Here is a 16,619-nt window from a genome sequence, read left to right on the forward strand (position 1 = left end):
GATGCAGCAAAAGCAGTTTTAAGAGGGAAGTTTATAGCAATACAATCCTACCTTAAGAAACAGGAAACATCTCGAATAAACAACCTAAACCTGCAACTAAAGCAATTAGAGAAAGAAGAAGCACAACAACAAAAAAACCAAAAATTAGCAGAAGGAAAGAAATCCTAAAGATCAGATCAGAAGTAAATGAAAAAGAAATGAAGGAAACGAGAGCAAAGATCAATAAAACTAAAAGCTGGTTCTTTGAGAAGATAAACAAAATTTATAAACTATTAGCCAGACTCACGAAGAAAAAAAGGGAGAAGACTCAAATCAATAGAATTAGAAATGAAAAAGGAGAAGTAACAACAGACACTGCAGAAATACAAAAGATCATGAGAGATTACTACAAGCAGCTCTATGCCAATAAAATGGACAACCTAGAAGAAATGGGCAAATTCTAGGAAACGCACAACCTGCCAAGACTGAATTAGGAAGAAATAGAAAATATGAACAGACCAATCACAAGCACTGAAATTGAAACTGTGATTTAAAATCTTCCAACAAACAAAAGCCCAGGACCAGGTGGCTTCAGAGGCGAATTCTATCAAACATTTAGAGAAGAGCTAACACCTATCCTTCTCAAACTCTTCCAAAATATAGCAGAGGGAGGAACACTCCCAAATTCATTCTACGAGGCCACCATCAACTTGATACCAAAACCAGACAAGGATGTCAAAAAGAAAGCAAACTACAGGCCAATATCACTGTTGAACACAGATGCAAAAAACCTCAACAAAATACTAGCAAACAGAATCCAACAGCACATTTAAAGGATCATACACCATGATCAAGTGAGGTTTATTCCAGGAATGCAAGGATTCTTCAATATACACAAATCAATCAATGTGATAAACCATATTAACAAATTGAAGGAGAAAAACCATATGATTATCTCAATAGATGCAGAGAAAGTTTTGACAAAATTCAACACCCATTTATGAGAAAAACCTTGCAGAAAGTAGGCATAGAGGGAACTTTCCTCAACATAATAAAGGCCATATATGACAAACCCACAGCCAACACCATCCTCAATGGTGAAAAACTGAAAGCATTTCCACTAAGATCAAGAACAAGACAAGGCTGCCCACTCTCACCACTCTTATTCAACATAGTTTTGGAAGTTTTAGCCACAGAAATCAGAGAAGAAAAGGAAATAAAAGGAATCCAAATCGGAAAAGAAGAAGTAAAGCTGTCACTGTTTGCAGATGACATGATACTATACATAGAGAAACCTAAAGATGCTATCAGAAAACTACTAGAGCTAATCAATGAATTTGGTAAAGTTGCAGGGTACAAAATTAATGCACAGAAATCTCTGGCATTCCTATACACTAATGATGAAAAATCTGAAAGTGAAATCAAGAAAACACTCCCATTTACCAATGCAACAAAAAGAATAAAATATCTAGGAATAAACCTACCTAAGGAGACAAAAGACCTGTATGCAGAAAATTATAGGATACTGATGAAAGAATTAAAGATGATACAAATAGATGGAGAGATATACCATGTTCTTGGATTGGAAGAATCAACATTGTGCAAATGACTCTACTACCCAAAGCAATCTACTGATTCAATGCAATCCCTATCAAACTACCACTGGCATTTTTCACAGAACTAGAACAAAAAATTTCACAATTTGTATGGAAACACAAAAGACCCCGAATACCCAAAGCAATCTTGAGAACGAAAAACGGAGCTGGAGGAATCAGGCTCCCTGACTTCAGACTATATTACAAAGCCACAGTAATCAAGACAGTATGGTACTGGCACAAAAACAGAAAGAGAGGTCAATGGAACAGGATAGAAAGCCCAGAGATAAACCCACGCACATATGGTCACCTTATCCTTGATAAAGGAGGCAGGAATATACAGTGGAGAAAGGACAGCCTCTTCAATAAGTGGTGCTGGGAAAACTGGACAGGTACATGTCAAAGTATGAGATGAGATCACTCCCTAACATCATCTACAAAAATAAGCTCAGAATGGATTAAAGACCTAAATGTAAGGTCAGAAATTATCAAACTCTTAGAGTAAAACATAGGCAGAATACTCTATGACATAAATCACAGCAAGATCCTTTTTGACCCACCTCCTACAGAAATGGAAATAAAAACAAAAATAAACAAATGGGACCTAATGAAACTTAAAAGCTTTTGCACAACAAAGGAAACCATAAACAAGACCAAAAGACAACCCTCAGAATGGGAGAAAATATTTGCAAATGAAGCAACTGACAAAGAATTAATCTCCAAAATTTACAAGCAGCTCATGCAGCTCAATAACAAAAAAACAAACAACCCAATCCAAAAATGGGCAGAAGACCTAAATAGACATTTCTCCAAAGAAAATATACAGACTGCCAACAAACACATGAAAGAATGCTCAACATCATTAATCATTAGAGAAATGCAAATCAAAACTGCAATGAGATATCATCTCACACCAGTCAGAATGGCCATCATCAAAAAATCTAAAAACAATAAATGCTGGACAGGGTGTGGAGAAAAGGGAACACTCCTGCATTGCTGGTGGGAATGTGAGTTGGTACAGCCACTATGGAGAACAGTATGGAGGTTCCTTAAAAAACTACAAATAGAACTACCATATGACCCAGCAATCCCACTACTGGGCATATACCCTGAAAAAACCATAATTCAAAGAGAGTCAAACCATAACTCAAAAACAGTCATGTACCAAAATGTTCATTGCAGCTCTATTTACAATAGCCCGGAGGTGGAAACAACCTAAGTGCCCATCATCAGATGAATGGATAAAGAAGATGTGGCACATATATACAATGGAATATTACTCAGCCATATAAAGAAACGAAATTGAGCTATTTGTAATGAGGTGGATAGACCTAGAGTCTGTCATACAGAGTGAAGTAAGTCACAAAGAGAAAGACAAATACCGTATGCTAACACATATATATGGAATTTAAGGGGAAAAAATGTCATGAAGAACCTAGGAGTAAGACAGGAATAAAGACAAAGAACTACTGGAGAATGGACTTGAAGATATGGGGAGGGGGAAGGGTGAGTTGTGACAAAATGAGAGAGAGGCATGGACATATATACACTACCAAACGTAAGGTAGATTGCTAGTGGGAAGCAGCCGCATAGCACAGGGATATCAGCTTGGGCCTTTGTGACCACCTGGAGGGATGGGATAGGGAGAGTGGGAGGGAGGGAGTTGCAAGAGGGAAGAGATATGGGAACATATGTATATATATAACTGATTCACTTTGTTATAAAGCAGAAACTAACACACCATTGTAAAGCAATTATACCCCAATAAAGATGTAAAAGAAAAAAAAATAACAATACTTCTGTGTCAGTTTGCCTTTTATTCCTCTCCCAGTACTTCACAGAGAGATTTCACCAAAAGTGCCTAAGCTTGCCATGGCCATTGTTGTGAAGAAAGTTTCTCTCTATTGCTAGTTACATCCCCTTTTCCTTCTCCTGGGTGCTTAATGGATGTTTGTGGGCAGGGAATAAAATTTAAACTAAAACATCAAAACAAAAAACAAGAAAACAATTGTTCAAGTGTTATTATTATTTTTTTTACATCTTTATTGGATTTCCTCCTTTACCTGATTCCTTTTAGATGTAAACATTTATACGGTGATCCTATGGTAAAGTTTTTTGTGAGTCACCAGTTTGTTCTATATGTCAAACAACCTAGTGCCTTCCACATATTCTTCTCCTGTAACTCAGAGCAGAACAAGACAGGAAACGTGTACTCTCTCAGAGACAAGACTCTGCCAACATAGGCCAACTTCCTGAGAAGATGAGGGTTCCCATATTTTTAATTTGCTGGTAACTTATTGTAAAGGCAGACTTATTTTGTTCTTTGTTTGTTTTGACGGGACACCTAAGTTAGCTTGAAATTACCTTTGATTTCAAACTCAAGACTAAACTTTATCAGACAGAACAGGAATCTGCCCAGTTCTGCCACTTGCTAACCAGGTAACATTGGGAAAGTAACAGTAACTGAGTGTTTGCTACTAAAGCACCCTTCAAACTGCTTTACTTAGATTCATCCATTTAATCCTCAAAAAAAACCTTTGAGGTGAGACCCAAGGAGACAAAGTAACTGTGTGAGAGAACAAGTAACCCACTCAAGATCACAGAGCTGGTAAGACAAAGAACTAGGATTAAACCAAGTAACCTTTTTGCCAGACCCTGTACTCTTAACCACTTTACTGGTGGGTTTAAAATTTTTTTAATGTAACCCACTATAAGAAATATGTTCTACAGGGCTTCCCTGGTGGCACAGTGGTGGAGAGTCCGCCTGCCGATGCAGGGGACACGGGTCTGGGAAGATCCCACATGCTGCGCAGCAGCTGGGCCCGTGAGCCATGGCCGCTGAGCCTGCGCGTCCAGAGCCTGTGCTCCGCAACGGGCAACGGGAGAGGCCACAAGGGGGAGAGGCCCGCGTACCGCAAAAAAAAAAAAATAAATAAATATGTTCTACAACACAACCCAATACATATATATTTTATCAATGAAGACTCACCTATAACTTGAGAGTCTTTGTTATATGTATAATTGAAACCAAATTTTATGAAAATATATTCATTTCATGCAGTACACTGGTATTTTTCTACTGTATTTTATTGTTTACAATTGCTTGTCAATCCTCACCAAACTGATTTCAATTTCCACTGAGACTCATGACCTGAACTTTGAAAAACAAGGTACTACATTTCTTTTTACCACCATGGGAATTTTGTGAGGATTAAATATGATAATGTGTACAAAACCTTTAGCACAATGCCTGAGACAGACTGTGCACCCAGTGCATGATAGTGATTATTACTGATCTTGTAAATTAGCAGTAAGTAAGGGAGGCAAGGACACTTAGGGGGAAAACCTGACTGGAGTATAGGTGAATTTATGGCCTGTTGGCATCTTTCCCGGGCAGTGAGATAGGGAATTTCCCCGGTATTTTAAATTAATATTGTAATGGAAATCCACATTTAGAAAGAGACCTGGCTTGTAGCTAACTCTGATTTCCTCTTCTTCACTATAAAGGACAATATATAAGTTGCTATGCCTCTCTGCTGGAACCCTCAGTAAACCCAATTTTTTCATTTATGTTCCCATCCCACACTACTCTGGACACTATGAGCTTTACGAAATTGGTCTTCAGCTGGGGAGGTACACTCATTTCCTATTGATGCTTTATTAATTATCACTACCTTAGTGGCTTAAAACAACACAAACTTATTATCTTACAATTCTAGGGCTCACAAATCTGAACCAGATCTTACTGGGCTAAAAGCCTTTCTGCTGGCTCTGGGAGACAATCCCTTTATGTTTTCCAGCTTCTTTTTAGATGCCAGTATTCCTTGGCTCTTCTTCCATCTTTAAAGCCTGCAACAGCAGGTTGACTCCTTCTCACATCAAATCACTCTAACTCTGACACGGATTCTTCTTCCCTGAATCTTCTGCCTTCGTCTTCCATCTATAAAGGATCCTTGTGATTATACTGGGTCTACCTGATAATCCAGAATAAGTTCCCTATTTTAATATCTTTGATTTAATCACATCGGCAAAGTCCCTTTTGCCATGTAAGGTAACATTCAGAGGCTCTGGTGATTAGGATGTGGACATTTGGAGGGGCAAGAGGGTCAACTATTCTGCCCAGCACAGGAGACAAACCTTACAAAATAGCAAATAAGATTTAACAACAACAACAATAACACATAACATTTATTGAACATTTACCATACAGTAGGCGTTGTGCTGAGTGCTTTACTTGCTAACTCATTTCCTTGTTGAGAAACCAAGGTTCCAAAAGATCAGAGTGTCAAACCTAGGTGTGCCTGACTTCAAAGGTCATGCTCTCAACCACTTGACTACATAGTTAGGTACTAGATGTGTGTACAGTTAGTGGTTTGCAACTTCTCCCCAGCAAGTACTCCTTTTTGTCTTTCCCCACAAGAACCATATTTTGAAAAATTCTGTATGTTAATTTTTTTCATTAACCAAAGAATTGTAACAGCTGATAGCTTTGAGCTAACCTCTTTGCCTCTTTGGATTTATATAGTTCCAGCCAAATAATGCAACTTAATATTTTATTTAACATATTTTGGCATCATTTTGGGATACTGAAGCATAACCCACTTTGTAGATGCCTAGGAGTTCAGAGAAGAAGGAGATCAATGGGGGTGGGTGGAGCAGTCAGAAGAAATAGGGTCTGACTTCAGTCTCAAAGAAGCAGAAATTTCAGATAGACTAGAGAAGAGAGAAGATCATGAATGAGAAGTGAGAACAAGTACATGTAGGAATGAGACATAGGGAGCTTGTTAGGATAACTGGAAAAAAGAAATTAAAGAAGAATAAATAAAACATTGAGGCTTTGAAAGATAGGTAAATAAAGTTAAATTTAACCAGACAGGAAAATGCAGAAGCTGGAAAATTTCTGAGCAGGAGCCCTTGGGCTTGGGGAGATTAATCGGCTAGAACAAAGAGCATGAAAGGAGGAAGTGAGAGACTGGCAATTGTAATTCACCTTCCAGGAGGGAAATTGGTGGCTGGGAGGCATAGAGAGGGGTAGAGACTAACTTTTCACTATACCCCTTTTGATTCTCCTAAATTTTATACAATCTACATGTATGAACTAATGTAATATATAGATACACATGTAATACATACACACATGTAATGTATATAATGTATAAGTAACATATAGAAGCAGACATGTATGTAAGACTATCATTACTGACCCAAAATACCATATAATAAAACTACACATCTACTTTTAGCACACTTAAGAATTAAGGATAAACCACTCCTCAGTTGTACTCTGCACCCCGCAACGCCTGCCCTGAGTAGAGCAACTTCAGCGATTTTCTCATTGGTTTAAAAAATTGATCCTTTAGTCTCTGTCTACCTACCTCATCCTAAGCATCAACTCCAGGTTGGGCTGCTGCCCAAGCAATTATATATTGCTCTTACATGTTTGCCCAACTTGAACGAGAACCTACTTCAGAACTGACTCAGAAATCTCACAGGATGTTGTCATTCACCCCCAGGATCAATGATCAATAAGAGAGTTATAAGGTCTATTCCTCCTGACCCAGCTCAACGTCCTGACTCAGACAATGCCTGCTAGCTGGCCTCATCCCCACACCCTAGGCTCCACTTCATCACCAGTGTATTGGCATCAATATTTATCTTTTCAAAGGAAATTTTTTATCTCATAAATCAATAGGTATCCTGTTGTTATCAGTTGTTTTGTTTTTAAGAGCTAATTAATGAAATAACTTCATCAACGATTTTGTGGGAAGATGTTGAACCTTTGTACTTTCTGAATAATCTATGTTTTATTTGTAGTGTTAGAAAGCTCAGCAGTGAAAGCAAGTACCCCATAATGCCCAGGCACACAACCTGCTGCATTAGTGCTCTGAGCAGTAACTGAGACAAATGGAGGACTATAGAATTATTCTAATGTTTTGAGGTTTAGGGAGAGTTGCATTAGAAAACAATTCCTTAGTCATACTGTGACTTCATTACATTCAAAGCCATAGTGGCTAGCTCTTATAGTTTAGAAGTTATACATGAAGATTACATAAATAAATACAAGATACAGCAGGCAGAGGAGAGAGATAATAAACCAAAACTGACTGACACAGCTAGATCCTAAAAGCCAGTTTGGTTACTCTTTGAACATTTTTTTGCAATTTTCATGTGTAAGATAACATGCTATATTGTACGAATGAAAGTGTTACATCTAATTATTTGATCTGCCTGTCTTATGTTAGTCAGTGGAGAAATATTTATTGAGCTCCACACAGATGAGTAATTTTAGAAACCATGTTAGTAGGGAAACATCCAAGGGTGGAATAAGTGCTAAGCCTCTAAAAACTGTTCTCTCTTTTCTTAAAACTCCTGGGAGGCAGGAAATACCCTGTGTTTTTCTATATGTGCCTTGTCCAGTGTTCACCCTCAAATGACACTAAACTAGAATAAAGAAAACCTTAAAGAAGAGCCATGATTCAAAACTAAAATTAATTAGTATGTCACAGTTCATAAAGTACTTCCCTTACGGATGAGGAAAGCAAGTTTCAGTAAGGATAAGCAATGCAGGTACTAAAATAGAGACTGGGGTTAAAACCAAACATGATCTTGTTAACGTGTTTTTATATGTGTGATTAAGGCCAAGCCTTTGCCCATCTACCCACAAATTATAGATAAGATGTTACAAACTCATATTATGGAACCTGACTCTTAAAACATTTTATCGCCCAGAGTGTAGTGAGGTACAGACTTCATTCACCATGCTATTGCTTCTTTGCAACATACACACCCACCAGTTGTCCTGGTGGGACATGGTTCTCATTCTTGGATTTTGTAGCCCTCTCTAAAATGTAACAAAAACTCTCTGGAAACAGCTAAAAATGATTCTCTCCTTTGAACTGACCTTCAGGTCACCTCTTTCTGTAAGTTTTTCTCAATCATTTACACTCTACAAAATAATAGTGATTAAATTCCTCATTCACTAACTCTCTGGTAACCTCCATACTGCAGCATGAATATAATTGAACCTCTTTACTGTGTTTCTGTTAAATATTTGTGTGCATAAACATATGTACACTCTGCTACGTTTCCAATGATAGCTTCTTAATAACAGATATTTCAGGCATTTAATTCAGATGTATGCACCATTTGAGTACTCACTAAATAAAAATATATACAATGCTTTTATTCTAATAAGTTCATTACCTCATCACAAAGCAAATATAAAGAAAGCTGCAAATTTATGATAGTCGGCTCTGACTTTTACATGTATAGGTCCTGGTTTTACTGTGATTCTAGGATACTATATCGTGTACCTCATTAATAAGGGCCCTCTGATAAACCTGAAATAAACCATCTGGTTTACTCCCAGTTCTATCACCTTTTACTTGTAATACTTGAAGCTAGTCAATCTACTCTTAGACTTAGTTTTCCCATCTTTAAAATGGGAATTGTTGGGGAGAACACTTACCACCATCCCCTCATTCCAGGTATTTTCTTCCAGGAGGAGTTCTTTCACTGGAATAACGTACCCAGGCTCTCGCTGTACCATCCATTCCCCTTCCCTCATCAGGCCAGTACTCCTTCCTAGGGGAAGAGAAGTATCTTACCTGACTTGTAGGTTTGGTAACATAGTACCTCATCTTTTTTTCTTTGGAATCTTCCTGCCTTTATAATAGCATTTATTAGCCCCATCATATCTTTGGAATCTTCCTGCCTTTATAATAGCATTTATTAGCCCCATCATATCTCAATAGGGGTAATAGTTACAACACAAGCTTGTCTTAATGATATTGTATTTGGTAGAATGTAAAACATTTTTATGCGTGAGAAGTTAGTATTTCAATTTTAATACTTCTTTCATCTATTTCATAATAAGTTTTTAAAGAAGATTGATATATTCATTCAATCAGATGACTAAGTTTTCACTAAATCTACTAAAAGGAATAAACTTAATACCTAATTATGCTTGAAATAAAATATCTTCCATCCAACATATTCAGTTGTACATGGTTTCTTTAATAATATTTTAATTTTCTAAATAGGTGAAAGAAAATACTACTGCTACTTAGACTACAGTCTAAGAGTTTAGAGATACAGTTTTAGATTTAGAGAGTTATCAGAATATTGGCTGCAAAGATTTTTAAAAATCTGGTACTTTTGTCATAATTTTACCTTTGTGTTGGTGTATTAAGTGAGTTACTCTATGGAAATTGCTTAGAAGAGTCCCTGACACGTAGCAAGCATTATATAAGTGTTAGGTTGTTGTTTGTTTTTTTTTAATTAATTAATTTATTTATTTATTGGCTGCATTGTGTCTTCGTTGCTGTGCGCGGTCTTTCTCTAGTTGCAGTGAGAGGCAGCTACTCTTTGTTGCGGTGTGTGGGCTTCTCATTGCGGTGGCTTCTCTTTGCTGTGGAGCACAGGTACTAGGCACGTGGGCTGCAGTAGTTGTGGCACGTGGGCTCAGTAGTTGTGACTTGCAGGCTCTAGAGAGCTGGCTCAGTAGTTGTAGTGCACGAGCTTAGTTGCTCCACAGCATATGGGATCTTCCCGCACCAGGGCTTGAACCCGTACCCCCTGCATTCGCAGGCGGATTCTTAACCTATAAGTCTTAGTTATTATTGCTGTTGTCGATATTGTTGTTGTTGTTGCTGTTTTAGAAATTCAGTACCTCATGTCCATATCCCCATAATCCACAAAGGACTTGAAGGGTGATATTATGGTCAACCAGAATCTCTTCCTCAGGAGTTCTGGGCTATGAAAAAGAAACTACACCATAGCTAAGTCCCTAGAGAAGTTAGAGGAGCCAGTTCTTTAACTGAAATGCAGACAGTGAGGGCTCCAGGCTGGGTAATAACTGCTCTATGAATCTGCCAATGTCTTCTATCCAAAGATCACCAGGAACACATCTGCAGTTCTATAAATCTGGGTTTACTGACTCATTGCAAGCAGGAGTTATGTGTACCATGAGGAATCAGGACATCTCAGTAAGAGGATGTTAGAAATAATTTATTATAGGATTTGGACTTCTTGTAGGTGATTCTGAGGAGCATTCAAGGAAACGGGTATCTTCCCTGCATTGGATGCTGTCTGGAAGCAGGAGTGATCCTCTGATCAGGTATCTCAATAATTTATATCTAGACAGTGAGAATAATGAAATTGAGATAAAGCTATAATTGGTAAAGAAGAAGCAGGCACTTATTATTAGCCAGGAAAGGGCAATGTTTGCTCATTTTTGTGGTTTGAACAATGTTTTTACCTCTGTCTGTTCAAACATGATAATGAAGTGGTCTTATTTTTTCTTGCTCCACTACAGTGACAAAATAGTCCTATCTGAGGTTGGTGTTCTATGAAAGTGTTTATATTGAACAGGAGAATGCCACAGATTCACTGGGAGTGCCAGGCCAGCTCCCAGCTAATAAGGGCTGCTTTTCTCTTTCTTAAACTAGGTAAGAATGTTGCTTGAAGGGCAGAGATGGCCAGGATAATAACTATTATTATTATTATTTACATAGATTGACAGGTTTATAACTTATAAAGTTCTTTTATATTCATTGCATAACTTGAGTCTCTCAGAACAATCCTGGGAGACAGGTAGGCTATAGGGCCTCCACATCGCACAACTCTCGGGGGCCCATTCATAATGTATTCCACGTGAATGGCACCTCCCCAGTGTGAACAGTGTCCTTGGCAGGAGTTGTGCAACAAGGTTTCCCTGGCAGGGCAGACATTTCTATTCCTTTTTACAATTATAAAAATTAAGTCAAAGAAGCTTCCTGAGTGTTCCTTAGTTCCCAATAAACCTTAGAGTTCTCTCTGGCAACCTGTTCAGCTGCTGACATTGGATCCCTGCTTCAGTCATGTTTCTGATTCCAAATTGCACCAGCTGGCGCTGTTATGACCTAGACCAGTGGTCCCCAACCTTTTTGGCACCAGGTACCGGTTTTGTGAAACATAATTTTTCCCCGGACTGGGTGGGGGGGATGGCGAGCAATGGGGAGCAGCAGATGAAGCTCCGCTCGCTTGCCAGCCGCTCACCTCCTGCTGCGCGGCCCAGGTCCTAAGAGGCCTGTGCACCTGTACCAGTCTGCGGCCCGGGGGTTGGGGACTCCTGAACTAGACTATTGGCTACTACAATAAGAAAAGCTCTGCCTTCTTCCACAACTTTGTCTATGCTTGCCCAAAAAAGGATACTAAAAATGGTACTGAACTTATAATCTCTTTCATATAGCCACTGCCTAAAGCAGAAAAAAAAAAGTGTGTCTTTGTCTGTGTGTGTGTGTGTGTGTGTGTGTGTGTGTGTGTGTATTGCCTAAAAACTATATCTTAGTATATTTTGCCTACAAGCTAGGAGTGACAGATGGAGAAAATGATTTTGAGTTCTGAAGACATTTGAAAAAGCAATATCCTGTTTAATTCAGGAGCTAAAATTTTTAAATGCAGACTGAGCTACTGGTAACACATCTTTCCACACTCTTGGAAACCTGCCAAGTAAAATGTCAAAAGAAAATGGAATTTCCCACGAAATGTCCATTAATAATAAATTTTTGTCCATCACTGTCTTTTTGTAGCTGGGAAATTCCCTCTTGCTACTAAATTCCTCTCCTGAGACATCATATAAAGTGAAACTGAAAATGTAATACCCTAGTGATACAGCAAGCACTTCCCGGAAAGAATATGAGCTTTAATTCAAATAGATTTGTGCAGGAATCATGTCTCTGTAGTTCAAAAACTCTATGACTTTGGGCAGTTTGCCTTACCTCTCTTCATTAAATTACCATGCAGTCTTCTTTCCCCTAATTTCTGAGTGTGCCCTGGACTTCTCTATCAGAACATTTATCACACTCTACTGTAATTGTATGCTTAGGTTCTCTCTCCCTTAGAACATTAAAAGCATTTTAAGGACAGAGACCATGTGTCTTTTGTTATCCCTGTATTTCCAGCACCTAGCATTATGGCACATAATATTTGTTAAATTTATTTATTGTCTTAGGGAAGGTGAACTGGAGATCTGAAGAATCAGGAAGCCTTACTTCTCATTTACATACCTTTTTATAATTCTTGTGGTTCTTTGTTATGGCAGTCCCTGGAAACTAATACACCCAGGTACAGCTTTTTAAAACTTTTTATTTGGAGATAATAATAGACTCACAGGAAGTTGTAAAAATAATACAGAGAGGTCCCACATATCCTTCACCCATTTTCCCCCAATGGTTACCAGATGCTTTCAGACCAAAGAATAGAAAAAACTAGAATATGAGATGTTTTAAATTCTTGCATTTGTACTTTTTTAAGTGGTTTATTTTTCAACTTTTCTGTCTTGTTTCTAATTTAAAAGACTATGAGATATATCCCCTCTTTTTTTGGATTTCCTTCCCATTTAGGTCACCACAGAGCATTGAGTAGAGTTCCTTGAGCTATATACAGTAGGTTCTCATTAGTTATCTATTTTATACATAGTAGTAATAGTGTATATATGTCAATCCCAATCTCCCAATTCATCCCACCCCCCCACTTCCTCCCTTGGTGTCAATACATTTGTCCTCTACATCTGTGTCTCTATTTCTGCTTTGCAAATAAGATCATCTATACCATTTTTCTAGATTCCACATATAAACGTTAATATATGATATCTGTTTTTCTCTTTCTGACTTACTTCACTCTTTATGACAGTCTCTGGCTCCATCCACGTCTCTACAAATGACCCAATTTCATTCCTTTTTATGGCTGAATAATATTCCATTGTATATATATACCACATCTGTTTTATCCATTCCTCTGTCCATGGACATTATATGTATACATATAGCTGATTCACTTTGCTGTACAGTAGAAATTAACACAACATTGTAAAGCAACTATACTCCAATAAAAATTAATTTTTTAAAAAATTAGAAAAATAAATAAATAAAAAGAACTTACAGGAATAAAAGGCATTGAAGTTAAAAAAAACAAGCAAAACAAAAAAAACAGACTATGAGAGATTTCAAGCATGCCATTTCAAGCTACCATGTCCCTAAAACAGCACATGCAGATATAAATAACCTTTATTCTCAGTAAATGGAAAATATGACTTAATATGATTCTACAGAATTTTGAATAGATGAATTCAACATATAGGTGTGAGGCTTGTTTTTTAGCCTGATTTGCATAATTATTCTCATGTTTTTTGTTTCTCATTTAGTTGATGTAGTTTAGCATCAGTAATCTTTAGGTTTCCTGTCATTAGCCATTCATTATGGGCATTAATTAAACAATGTACATATCACTAAGAATACATATTTTTTAAGCTGTATAATGGTGAAACTATCATGAAAGCTAAAGTTTGAGGTTGTGATAAAAAAATTGAAGCCAGATATTTAGAAGGTCTGCAATAAAAAGAATCTTAGCATTTAAATGAGTTTAGAAGCACTGAAATACAGGAATCAGCAGATCAATATTATACTATCTATCTCGAAAAGAAATGAAAGAAGGTGTGTGGAAAAACAGCACTCTCATTTGTCTGCAGAAAAAGAAAACTGGAACAACCTCAGTGAAGGTCAATTCAACAATACAAACCAAAATTACAAATGAACATAACTCTTTTGTCCAGCAGTTCAGCTTCTAGGGCATATATATGGATACACTTACACATGTATGAAATGACATATGTAATGATTACTTATTGCAGCATAATTTGTAACAGTAAATATGTGGAAACCAGCTAAGTGTCCACCAATGAGGGGTAAATTATGGCATATCCATCATTTAAAAAAAAAAAAAAGTTGAGAAAGCTTTTTATGCATTTGTATGGAAAGATATCTGAAATAGATTACTAAGTGAAAGACAAGCAAGTTGAACAGGTATATACTGTAATACTAATTAAATAAAAGTAAGAGACATAATATACACCCACATGTATTATTTATTTTGTATTTAAACCTATTAACCTTTTATTGAAGTATAACATATATATATATACAGAAAAGTGCACATTGTGTAACCTCAAAGAATTTTCATAACTGAACATACCCATGCAACTGGCACCAAGAGTCTAGGTCCTAGATAAAGAAACAGAACATTTCTATCACCCCAGAGGCCTCATCCTGTCCCTTCTAGTCACTATGACCACTCTACAAGAGTAGACATTATCCGGATTTCTAAAAGCATAGGCTAGTTTTGCTTGTTTTTGTACTTAATAGGAATTGACTCATAAAATGTATACTCTTCTGTGTCTAGCTTTTTCATCCAGTATTGTATTTGTGCAATTCATCAATATTGCACACTGCTCAATATCATTGCTGTTTAGTATCCCACTGTGTAAAAAAATGGGCCACAAATCATTTACCCATTCTACTATTTATGGATATTTGGGTAATTTCCAGTTTGAAGCTATTATAAATAGCACTACTATGAACTTTCTAGTATATGCATATGCATGTCCATATACCTAGGCAAGGAATTGCTGAGGATCTGCATATCTGCAATTTTAATAGTACTGCCATACAGTTTGCAAAATTGATTGTACCAATTGACACTCCCACCAGCAATGTGCAAGAGCTCCAATTGTTACAAAACCTCACCCACACTTGCTATATTCTGTCTTTTTAATTTTAATTATTCTTGTATTTGTGTAGTGATACTGCACTGTGGTTTTAACTTGCAGTTCTCTAATGACTGATGAGGTCGAGCACCTTTTCACATTCATTTACTATTTGCTATTTAGATATACCCTTGTGTGAAGTATCTAGGTGTTTTGCCTAATTTTCTATTGAATTATCTGTCTGTTACACTTTTAAATTTTGAACCATGTGAATACTAATTTTCAAAAATTTTAAAGTAATGTAATTAAAAATATATATAAATTTTATAGTGCTCTATGCTGCATGTTCTCTCCTTCGAGATTTATAATATACTAGTATTTCAGAAGCTCTAAAAAGTCTTAAAATTTTCACCACACAACAGTCGGAGAAACGCTGTTTCCATGCTTGTCTAATTTTTAGTTTTCATGGAATTAATAATTGCTTTCTTTTTTTACTTGCTTATATTTTTAAGTTCTCTCGAATTTTATCACGTATTTCATTAGATCTATCAAACATCTATCAATATAACTACCCAAATACTCAAAATTAGTAATCTAAATAAATTCAATTACACTAACCAGTCTTTCTTCTTGGAGTCTGCCATCTTCCTTCTCCGGTGAAAATGACTGCTCTCTAATTCTGCCACATATCTTTCACCCTGGAATTTCCCTTCACATTCTCCTGGTCCTTTTTTCTGGGTCCCACGTCTTTCTCTTTCTTGTCTTGCTCTCATGTTTCGTTGGAGCACATCCTCTAGTAACTTTCCCTTAAAAAAAAAAAAAAAAAGGCGGATGGATGGATGGAAAATAAATGTTTTCATCCTTGTATATGTGAAAATGTTTTTATTCTACTCTTACTCTTGATGGGTAGTTTGACTATAGGATTCTAGGTTGGAAGTTATTGTCTTACAAAACTTGAAATTTCACTGTAGTGTTTTAGCATAAAAGTGTTATTGTTGAGAAACCCAATGCCATTCTAATTCTCATCCGTTTATTCCTGCTTCTTCCCTCTGAAAACTTTTATTCTTAGTTTTCTGATCTTTTTAATGGTGTGCTTTAACATAGGTCCTTTTTCAGTCACTGTGGGTAGCTGGTGGGTCCTTTAAATATGAAGGATTTTATTTATTCATTATTCTCTTTATTCTTAGTGTTCTCTTTATTCTTAGTGTTCTGATCTTTTTTTTTTTTTTTTTTTTTTTGCAGTACTCGGGCCTCTCACTGTTGTGGCCTACTCCCGTTGTGGAGCACAGGCTCCGGACGCGCAGGCTCAGCGGCCATGGCTCACGGGCCCAGCCGCTCCGCGGCATGTGGGATCCTCCCGGACCGGAGCACGAACCCGTATCCCCTGCATCGGCAGGCGGACTCCCAACCACTGCGCCACCAGGGAAGCCCTGTTCTGATCTTTTTAATGGTGTGCTTTAACATAGGTCCTTTTTCAGTCACTGTGGGTAGCTGGTGGGTCCTTTAAATATGAACATCTTTGT

At 37.2% G+C, this 16,619-nt stretch overlaps 1 protein-coding gene across 4 annotated transcripts in view; it reads right to left on the reverse strand.

Annotated features, from left to right (window-relative positions):
- The window catches only part of LOC115850684 (DPEP2 neighbor protein-like), a 34,386-nt gene that overhangs the window by 16,313 nt on the left and 1,454 nt on the right, over positions 1 to 16,619 (reverse strand). For all 4 annotated transcript variants that reach the window (XM_070044054.1, XM_070044053.1, XM_070044052.1 and 1 more), the window contains exons 2-3: positions 13,231 to 15,902; positions 9,043 to 9,158 (exon numbers count right to left, since the gene is read on the reverse strand). The gene's annotated coding sequence lies outside the window, so the exon portion shown is untranslated. The remainder of the gene's footprint in view (positions 1 to 9,042; positions 9,159 to 13,230; positions 15,903 to 16,619) is intronic.

Source organism: Globicephala melas, chromosome 17 (assembly GCF_963455315.2).
Source record: "Globicephala melas chromosome 17, mGloMel1.2, whole genome shotgun sequence".
NCBI classification, from domain to species: Eukaryota; Metazoa; Chordata; class Mammalia; order Artiodactyla; family Delphinidae; genus Globicephala; species Globicephala melas.